The sequence below is a fragment of the Leptopilina boulardi genome, unplaced genomic scaffold (assembly GCF_019393585.1).
Source record: "Leptopilina boulardi isolate dan_hultmark-lab unplaced genomic scaffold, ZJU_Lbou_2.1 LbouV2_372, whole genome shotgun sequence".
NCBI lineage: Eukaryota > Metazoa > Arthropoda > Insecta > Hymenoptera > Figitidae > Leptopilina > Leptopilina boulardi.
Window position 1 is genome coordinate 2,220,061 of NW_026137943.1, and position 10,916 is coordinate 2,230,976.

General features: G+C 34.3%; 1 long non-coding RNA gene across 1 annotated transcript in view; it reads right to left on the bottom strand.

Moving 5' to 3' along the window:
- LOC127287674 (uncharacterized) overlaps positions 1-9,062 on the bottom strand; it is a 65,951-nt gene extending 56,889 nt beyond the window's left edge. The window contains exon 1 of the long non-coding RNA XR_007843903.1: positions 9,014-9,062. This is a non-coding gene — a long non-coding RNA (uncharacterized LOC127287674). The remainder of the gene's footprint in view (positions 1-9,013) is intronic.
- Positions 9,063-10,916: the final 1,854 nt, after the last annotated feature.

Below are 10,916 nucleotides of genomic sequence, written 5' to 3' on the forward strand. Positions count from 1 at the left end.
ATATTAAGAAGATTTTCTCTGAAGTAGAAAAAAAAATTTTTTTTTTCTTTCTTCAGCGTGAAAAACGCTTCAGGAGAAGCTTCACTTATCCGGCGCGTGTGATTGGGGTCCAAATGCGCATATAAGTTTACCGGCATGGTAAGTATATAACTATGCGTGTAAATACACTTACGGCGAATATATATATATATATATATGAATGAAGTATGGTCGTTCTCTCGTTTTATGGGATATATCCATATACTTCTCAGACCCATAGAGCGCGAGAAGAACTCTCTTGTTGCCTTATTGTGAAGATATACCATAATGCCAGAGGCGCATTTTCATCGTAATCGTCGTCAGGTACGCGCAGGCTTAATTAACCATCCTCTCTGTAGGTGACTTAAATGACCGCGTTTCATTCGCGAGAGAGTAAGTTCTTTGGCGCGCTTATTACATATATGACCTTAGCGCCAATGTCAGTCGGTCGACGATTATATATTCCTTTTTCTGTCTATCATCAAGTGTATGAACATAAATGACGTTTCCTGAATGTTAGTAATTTTTTTTCTGCCGTTTAAATTGCATATGCCAATCTTAAATTTTCACACAATTTGTCACAATATTAAACTATTTCGTCAAACTATTTCTCTTGTATAATTAAAACTAAAGACTATGTTGTTAGTTTGCGTCTCTTTTATGATCCAATTAACTAACACGTAATAATTATTCAAAAAATATAAAAATTTCTTCTTCACATGGAGGAGGGTGGATCGTTAAAAAAAAATTTTTTTGTATCTCGCATCCTTATGAGAAAGATCTTCAGGTATAATCTTTAAGGTTTGTTATTTGCTAAGTGGCGCCTTCGGTGAAAGGGTCTTAACTAAAAACTCACCGGAAACAAATAATCTCTCTTTCTCTCTCTCTCTCTCGGCCACATATTTACGCACAGGTTCTTTCACTAGAGCTGCCGATGTTAAACCATGTGAGTTACGTGTAGGAGGGCAAAAAGACTCCAGGGAGTGCAAGTAACGAGCAAAAACATTATTAGCAAGCTCGTACCATATATATATATATATACATAGAGCTATATATATATATATATGTATATATTACACGGAAAGACGAGATAATTAACGCATTAACTGGTGCCACGTCACGTTATCGGACCTCTCTCCATTTAATTATGTACGACTTGTCGCTACTCTATCCGTGGTAATATACGATCGTGTGAGGTTGCAGCTTCCGGGTCGCGTAATAACCCCTCTTCATATAATCTATGAGATCTACAAGATTCTATATATCGATGAGATATAGTGAAAGGTTACCGGATTCATGTCAGAATTGCAGTTAATTTTTTATACTCTCGTTGAGAAAGTTATCCGAAAAGGTCAAAATAATTAGAGAGAATTTAGGTCGTACATATATATAATAATCTAGGTTCATTGTTATTTTATAAAGAAAAAAAAATGTCCTTTTTGCAAACTGCATTGCACTGAAATTTCAGTCGCATTTATAAAATAAATTGAATCTACAAATCTGTTTTACCGATTAATGATAATGCAGATTTTGACTGTTTTACCAATTAATGATAATGCAGATTTTGACTGTTTTACCAATTAATGATAATGCAGATTTTGACTGTTTTACCAATTAATGATAATGTAGATTTAACTTTAAATCAGTAATAAAAAATTTTATGCACAAAAAAAAGTAGAAAGTGGTCTGATGACTAGAAAAAAAATGCTTTTATATATTATATGAAAATATATAAATAACTGTTTACATTGAGAAGTATTTTCTTTATTCGAAAAAGCACGAACAATTGGAAGTATATAGTCATTTTTGAGTGATCGTTGAAGACGCGCGCGTCCCTTAAAAATTTGAAAAATGCGAAACCCCTCCATTGTCCATTCAACTATACTAATTTGAAAATGATAGATACCTGCTTTTTTCACACTAAGTGTTCTCTGAAGGTGAGATCCATTTTAATGGAAGAATTGTGAAAAGCAGAAGCCATTAGTTCACGAGGTCAGGTGGAGGAAAAAAAAAGCCTCAAAGGTATATATATAGCGACATCACAAGAGTCTATATTTCTATTCGAATCTTTCACTCTCCACAAACAATTCTTAAGAATACAAAAGACCACTTCTGTTCTTCGTAGCATTACAGAGTCACACATATATATATAGATACTCCCGACGGATATCGGAGAAAAGCAACGACAGGTGGGTCAAAGCTACCGCAGATTGGATATACCTTTTGTCACCGAATAACGAAGTAGGCGTCGCCCATCGATTTCTTTTACGCGTATCTATTCGAATAAAAGAGTCCAAGAATTGTTACGAGGCAAAAGCTCTGAGAGAGACAAGAAACATAGAAAGAAAGAAAAAAATAAAGAAACCGAAGGGTGAGTTAGTCGATATTAAAAAAATGAAATGAGTCTTTTGTTGCTAAGTTGTTTCTAGTGAAAAGAAACTTCACAAGAGAGCGTTCAACATGAAAAAGAATAGTGTGTGTAATAAAATAAATTTTGACACACTTTTAAAAGCCATAAAAGAAGTGTATAATTTATTATATTATTCGAATCGTATATATATATACATACGAAACAAGAAAATTTTGTTACTAGTTACACTGAAAATTAAAATAACCTGCAACGCTTATTATTTTAATCCAATTTTGCTTATTCTAATCCATTTTGGTATTAAAATAAGCAAAATTGGATTAAAATAATAGCAGCTTATTTTAATGCCTTTTAATTTTCTGTGTAAAGAATAATTTTCCGTATAAAGGGAAAAACTGATAGTTATTGTCATTATTTATATATATTTATTAATTTATTCAAAAAGAGTTGGAAAAGATTTTCAAATGGATAAATTTTTTCTTTTTTTTTGTTTAAAACGCACTTGAAAGAAAAATTCTAAGGGTGAAAACATCGTGACTCGGTGCGAGAAGTCCCATGCCGAGATGATGATTAAAATTGTAAATATCCATCGCGACCCCTGGTGTTACGACCTTTTGCGCGTCCATTGGCTCCCCATTGACTTACCCCATATATCAACCAATATTAGATTACGAAAAGAGGTGTACATTAATATCAGGTGGAAAGGAATCGATGATCAGAATTACGCGACCTGACCTCTTTCTTATTATACGTGCGCCGCGCGCGTAATTTTTCACGCAATATATAAATTTATATTTTCTCACTCAATATTATTAATAATAAATGACAAACTAATAATAATAATTAGTATTATTTTAAAGCATCGTTTATCTTCTTTTTTTTAAATTTACCCGCCTCCTCGTTATTACGGTGTCCGCTAGACGGCTCTTGCGTTAATTTCCCTAGTGGCGTTTTGTTTATATAGTTTACAGTCAATTTTATTTTTCTTTTTTTTAAATATTTATAGTAATTAATTGGACTAGATATTGTCACTACGCGATAACGTAAATAAAATTATAATATACGGGATCAGACATTATGAATTTTGAAAAACTGACCTCAGATTCGTAATCAGCGACCACGAAAACCCCTGAGTACTCATTTGGTGCTCTAATTATTAAAATTTACCGCCATATTGGATCCGCCATTTTGAATTTTCAAAAACTGACCTCGAATTAGTAATCAGCGACCCCGAAAACCCCCGAGTACTCATTTTGGTGTACTTAGCTCTAATTATTAAAATTTTGTCCGCCATATTGGATCCGCCATTTTGAATTTTCAAAAACTGACCTCGAATTCGTAATCAGCGACTCCAATAACCCCCCGAGTACTCATTTTGGTGAGCTTCGTTTAACTTAGTTTTATACAAAATCGATATAGATCGAAATCACTTGAAAATATACTAAAAGTGAAAAAGTACTTTGTTCAATAAATCTAGTGTAGAATTGTCATTTTTTATCCGATTGAGGTCTATAAAGGCTTAAAAGTTTCGTAATTAAATATACTATTAATAAAAAATTTAAAACTTGCATTTTTTTGATTGTTTGACTTTGAAAAAATTAGCGAAAGTTAGACGAATGTCTAAAAATTTGAAATTTGAACTTTGATCGACTGTAACTCTTACAATTTTGAATGGATTTTATTAGTTGACCAATAATTTTAGAGGCAATTTAATTATCTTTCAAATGGTGATTTATTTTTTACATTTGGATTAACTGCTTTCTCTACCGGTGACTTTATGTGACGTCACACCTCGAAAATGCATAATTTTCTATTACAAAAAAATTGCACGAGGGAAAAAAATTTAAAATATGATTTTCTTACTCAAAAAACACATATATTAATCGAAAAAAAAAAATGTTTTGTTCGATTGACAATTTCACTGTAAACCTGTGTTATTTTTAGTCTGCTTTGAAAATTATAATAAATCAAAAATTTTCCCTCATTTTAAAGTATGAAACAAAAAATTGATCACAAAATTAAGAATAATAAGTTTTCATTCGAATCAGTGAAATAAAAGGGAAAAAAAAAAATGTTTCCCCTTTGACGTCTAAATCTAGCGGTATGATCGTTTGGCGAACTCGCGGCTCTGTGTCGTTTGTCACCCCGATGTGCGAGATATTTGAGCATGAGGTTTCACCGACCGACCCTAAATCTTGAAGAAGGGCAAACGTTTGCCGGGTCTTTTATCGCGGTGAGATTAGTGGAGATCAGCCACGTTGGCGTTTGTTTCGTTTCTCTTGTATATATATATATATATATATATATGTATATGTGCGTACAGTAAGTTTCGTTGGGGACTTCGCAGCGAGTGAAAGAGGCGCGCAATAAAGCAATCTCTTTCTATATACCCACCTCTGCCGGCTCCTCTTGGTGGACGTATACCTGGCGTGGGTGTATCCTGGAGACAAGCCAACGTTTGGAACACGGCCGGCCCTCCGGTAATGCATGGGTTTGTGTCGCGGCGGGCGGCGCACTTTGTAACAACGCGGGCTTTTGACTCGATTAATCTTACCGATATATTCCGCCGTGCGGCGCACGCTGCGAGCGCCGATATATCAGAAATAATGTGTCGTGCTGCGCTTCGGGGTCCTTCCCTATATATATATATATATACACACCAAGCAATGTCATATATGAAAATCGACCTATAAGTATAAATTTGCATTTATTTTCGGAAAAATCATTTTACAGAATTTGATTGCTTCTGAAATTTATATTTTTCTTCTAATTTTTATTCGTATAATATGTTCTGGGGGTCGATTCTGTAAAATTTCTACTTTCCATATTCCATCTTCTACTTTCCACTTTCTATTTCTCATTTAACACCTTATACTTTCTGTGTTTTACGTCCCAAAGTTCACTTTCTACTTAACATTCGTTACTTTCTACTTTCCACTTTCCACTTACCATCTTCTATATCCTATTTTTCACTTTCCATATTCCACCTCCCAATTTTCACTTTCTACTTTCCACTTCCCATTTTCTGCTTTCTATATCTCACTTACCACCTTCTACTTTCTACTTTCCATATTCCACCTCCTACTTTTCACTTTCTATTTCCCACTTACCACCTTCTACTTTCTAATTTTTAGTTCCCACATTACACTTTCCATTTTCTACTTTCTACTTCCCATTTTTCATTTACCATATCTCACTTACCACATTCTACTTTCTACTTTCCATATTCCACCTTCTACTTTCCACTTTCTATGTCTCATTTAACACCTTCTACTTCCTGTGTTTTACGTCCCAAACTCCACTTTCTACTTAACATTCGTTACTTTCTACTTTCCACTTTCCACATACCATCTTCTACATCCTATTTTTCACTTTCCATATTCCACCTCCCAATTTTCACTTTCTACATTCCACTTCCCATTTTCTACTTTGTATATCTCACTTACCACCTTCTACTTCCTATTTTCCACTTTCCATATTCCATCACCTACTTTCCACTATCTATTTCCCACCTATAACCTTCCACATCCTATTTTTTACATTCCACTTTCCATTTTCTACTTTCTATTTCCTATTTTCCACTTCCCATATTCCACCATCCACTTTTCACTTTCTACTTTCCATTTCCTGCTTTCTATTTTTAACATATAACTTTCTACTTATCATATTTTACATTCCACTTTCCCGCTAATATATACACATATCTATATAAGTGGGATGTGAAATATGGGAAGCAGAAAGTTGTAAGTTAAAAATAGAAAGTAGGAAGTTGGAAGCAGAAAGTGGAAGGTGGAATATGGGAAATGAAAAATGGGAAGTAGAAAGTAGAAAATGGAAAGTGTAATGTGGGAACTAAAAATTAGAAAGTAGAAGGTGGTAAGTGGGAAATCGAAAGCGAAAAGTAGGAGGTGGAATATGGAAAGTAGAAAGTATAGAAGGTGGTAAGTGAGATATAGAAAGTAGGAAATGGGAAGTGGAAAGTAGAATGTGAAAAGTGGGAGGTGGAATACGGAAAGTGAAAAATAGAAAATAGAAGATTATAAATGGAAAGTAGAAAGTAACGAAAGTAAAGTAGAAAAAGGAACGTGAAAAACAGAAAGTAGAAGGTCTTAAATGGTAAATAGAAAATGGAAAGTAGGAGGTGGAATATGGAAAGTAGAAAATGGAATGTGGAAAGTAGAAAATGGAATGTGGAAAGTAGAAAATGGAATATGGAAAGTAGAAAATGGAATGTGGAAAGTAGAAAATGGAAGGTGTTATAAGGGAATAAAAATAGGAAGTAGAAAGTGGTAAGTGGAACATAGAAAATAGAAAATGAAAAAGAAAAGTAAGAAATGCAAAGTGTGATGCAGAAAGTGAAAAGTATGAGGAGAAATACGCGGAAGTGGAAAGTGGAAGGGTTACATAATCGACCCCTTGCGGTGAGAATCGCTTTTTGTTATTTGAGAATTTTTTTGATGAAGGGCGTGCCGGCTGTCGATCGGAACAGTGATCATGCAAATTTTGAGGTTTGGGGAGGGGGGGGGGAGGCGTAAGAAATCTGTCAGAAAACTCAAAATGGCTCATTACCAGCAATTGTGGTATCGATCGACTCCCCATGGTTGGGAGGGCCTCCACATGACAACGGCTTTTAATTGCTCGATCAATCATTATTTTCATTGGTTCTAATATAAACCATACGCTCACACATTTATTATATCCGCTTCTCGCTTTACTAATCAGATGATAACTCTGCATTACTTAACCTTATAATAATTCTTAATATTTTCATTTTTGAAATTTCAATACAGTTGATTAATATTTTTCCATGAGTGAATATATGAAATGACAAATGTTGGTAATGATCGTTCACCAGTCAGTTGAGTTGTATAATGTAATATGTGATGTTATATATATATATATATATATATATATATATAATACATATAACTGTGGACTGATTATCCAATGGTCACGATAAGGCGATTTGTCCACGCTTTTTCAACTATATTATATGCGAGACGGCCGTCGGGACTCAAGAGACACTGTGGAGACAAAACGAACCACTTATAGAACTTTTAGGGCGATTCTCCACGCTCTCTCTCTCCATATTATTAGCCGCTGGTCCCAAACCAAGAGACTCCAATGTCTCATTCTTTCTGAGAAACAATCTGTTATAGTGCCCCACATGAATGGCGAAACGTAAAAATACCCTCGAGTTCCCACGTGGCTGTCTCAATGGAAGAGAGGGACTTGGTGAGAGAGGAGGTGCAGAAAGGGATATAAAGCATGAGAGAAAGAGAGAGAGAGAGAAGGCGGAAAGAAAGAAAGTGAGAGGAGAGGAATTCGTCGCGGAGTGCGATTTTCAACGAAGCCAATTATTATATGTGACTTAAGGTGTACTGCAACAGTGAGAGGACTTGGGCCTCTGGGTATGCCAAACTCAACAAAGGGACATCATCGTGCTAAATAGAATTTAGATATTATAAAATTTCTCATTCTTTTTTGGAATATTATATACTCTTTAGAACCTAAATCCTTTTTAGCTTTTGTTATCAATTGTAATTATATCTTTAATATTACGTAAATGCTATTTTGACCCAATGAGCTGAAATTTGGTACAAATTCTACATTTTCTCATAGAAGCCAAACATTTTGACCCAGTGAGCTGAAATTTGGAACAAATTCTCCATAAAATTAAACTAAACAGGTATAATTTTGTTTGTTTGTTTTATGGCAAAAGTTTAGTAGGGGCGGGGGGGGGGAGAACGTGCTTCCCGGAATGCTCGGTTCGTGTAAAGCGAACTTTACCTCTCGATGATCCGGACTCGACCCTGCCCCTCGCGGGTTACATCGAATCGCGCAGGACGTATTGCTCTGTCACCCAGGGCTCGCCGATCTATTAGTTATGAATATGTAGCCCACGGCGATACATGCCCAGACTCGACGATCCACCGAAAATATGTATATACGACCACAGTCGTCCATTCCGAAATATGTCACGTAAAATATAATAAAATGAAACTCATCCTAAGAAGCAAGTATAGGTGTTCTCTACTCTCCAGGGAAGGGAACTAATTTCTTCAAAATTCTTAATAAAAATTTCGATTATTTCTTGTTTTTAATTTTTACAGTGAGAAACAAATTTTTTAATCGGATTTAAAAAAAAAAAATTTATTAGTGCGAAAAAATATTCGATTTTTACTCCCGCGCTCTTTGGATCCCAAACCCACAATTTGGTCCTTTGCTTTTAATATAACCACAGGACGAAAATGCAGCATCGATCATACTCCGAAAAGAGAGGGGTCATCCGTAAGGGTCAGAGAATGGGTCAGGAGGAATTTTTTAAATTGACACGTTCAGCGCCGGGGTTTTTTTTTTTTTTTTTTTGCCAAATCAGACTTTAGGGTCCCGGTTATTCGTCGTCATTTAGCATTTAAATTACAGTTCAATGTAGGGTCAACCAATTCGATGTCGCAATTTTAAAAGAAGTTTAAATTTAACCTCTCGCTCGCACAGCATGATGCCACCTGCACTTGAATACGTGTTAATTTGTTACAACACGAACTCAATCAATTAAGATTTTTGATAACAATAAATTGAAGAAAATACAGTTGATTTGATGAAAAAAAAAAAAAAATTACTTACGATTCTTCTTGTGATTTGCGCCTACCGGAACAGTGTGTGTGATGTATCTGAAACAGAAAATTTTCATATAAATTAAAAAGGCTGATTTTTGTGCTGCAAATGGTAAAGCTCTGATAGGTTTTTTGTCTGTTGATTAGAAATTCGTTAGTGAAAAGTTTTCATTAATATAGTTTTTAAGAAACTCAGATTCAAAATATTGCGTTTTAGTACCTCTAGTAATAAAACAAAAGGTGCTGGAATCTTTTTGAAATCTTACAATTCCTGAAAATAAAATACCTACACAGAAAATTAAAAGGCATTAAAATAAGCTGCTACGCCATATTGGCTCCGCTATTTTGAATTTTTGAAATCTGACTTTAGATTCGTAATCAGCGATCCCAAAAACCCCCGAGTAACAATTTTTAAATATTTTTAAATCATTTTTGCCATTTTTTGAAAAAATCGTCCGCCATATTGGCTCCGCCATTTTGAATTTTTAAAATCTGACTTTGGAATCGTAATCAGCGACCTTAAATACTATAGTATACACATTTGCACAAATTTTGGTCATTCAAAAATTTACTGACATTTTGGGACCACTTATGAGGTTTTGGCCTCGACTGCGAAGGGGTTAATCCATTTTGGTATTAAAATAAGCAAAATTGGATTAAAATAATAAGCATTGCAGCTTATTTTAACGCCTTTTAATTTTCTGTGTTTACTTTAGATTTGAATTTTTGAAAATCCTATTAAACTTTAATTTGAAACCAAATAGAAGATTCTATATACCTTTTGTTTCGACGATAGAGGTATACTCAAACGCGATTTCTTAAATCCGAGTTTCTTAAAAATTTTTCATTAACGGATTCTTTAATCAGCAGAAAGAAATCATCTCTCTAAATCTGAATCATTAGAAATTTTACTAATTCAATTAGTACTTTTCATTTTAACTGAAGTTTCAGTTATTTTTTGAAATTTATACTAATATAATTAGTGAATATGCAAGCGCAATAGAAAATAACTTATGTGAATCAGTAATTTGTATATAATATAACCTTTAAAATTAACTATTAAATCAGTAGATTTTGTGGCCGCCGCCATATATTTATATTACTGATTCAATCAGTAATTGATATTTTACTAATTGAATCAATAAATTTCTACTAATTGTCAGTTGTTCGATTCTCGCTATGGCAATTAGTAGATTTGTACTGCTAATCAGTAAAATATGACTGATTCAAATTTAGAAAGATTTGCTGCATTAAATTATCAAGTAAAAGTTTGGAGTTTAGATAACATAAAAAATAAACACAGCCGCATATACAGATTGGGACGCAATTCGAACAAAAAGGGATATCATACCTGAAAAACCACGCACGCAATTTAAAATCACCGAATGAATTTACGTTTAACAATATACTAATCATTATTATTTATGTACATCCCTTGACGTAAAACCCTTGTTTTTTGTGACGTAGATGATGACCATGATTCTTTTTAATGCACTCAACGTATTATAAGTTTCCAATAAAATCAAGAGACAAACTTTTAACAACCATTTTCGACAACTTAAAGACACGATTTTAAAAATCATGAGTTAAACAATAATAGTGTTTTCGCGAGAACATATGTGCGGGGACCTGGTTACAGTTTACGTTTTTGCATCATGGTATCGGGTTTCGAACCATGAAGAGAACAGGCGAAAGGTATATGTATATATAGAGAAAAGGGTCATCGAAAGGTCAGAAGGGGTCAGTAGTACGGGCCGGCCGTAATTTAACCGGCTGTTAAGTCGATCGTAAAGGGGGCGCCGGAATCTGTCGTCGGTTATATACCCTCGAGGTGTATATCGAAGGCGAATAATACTTCTCTACACTCTTTTGTACCAACTTTTCAGAAGAGGAAAGTAAAAATCAGTTGTCCA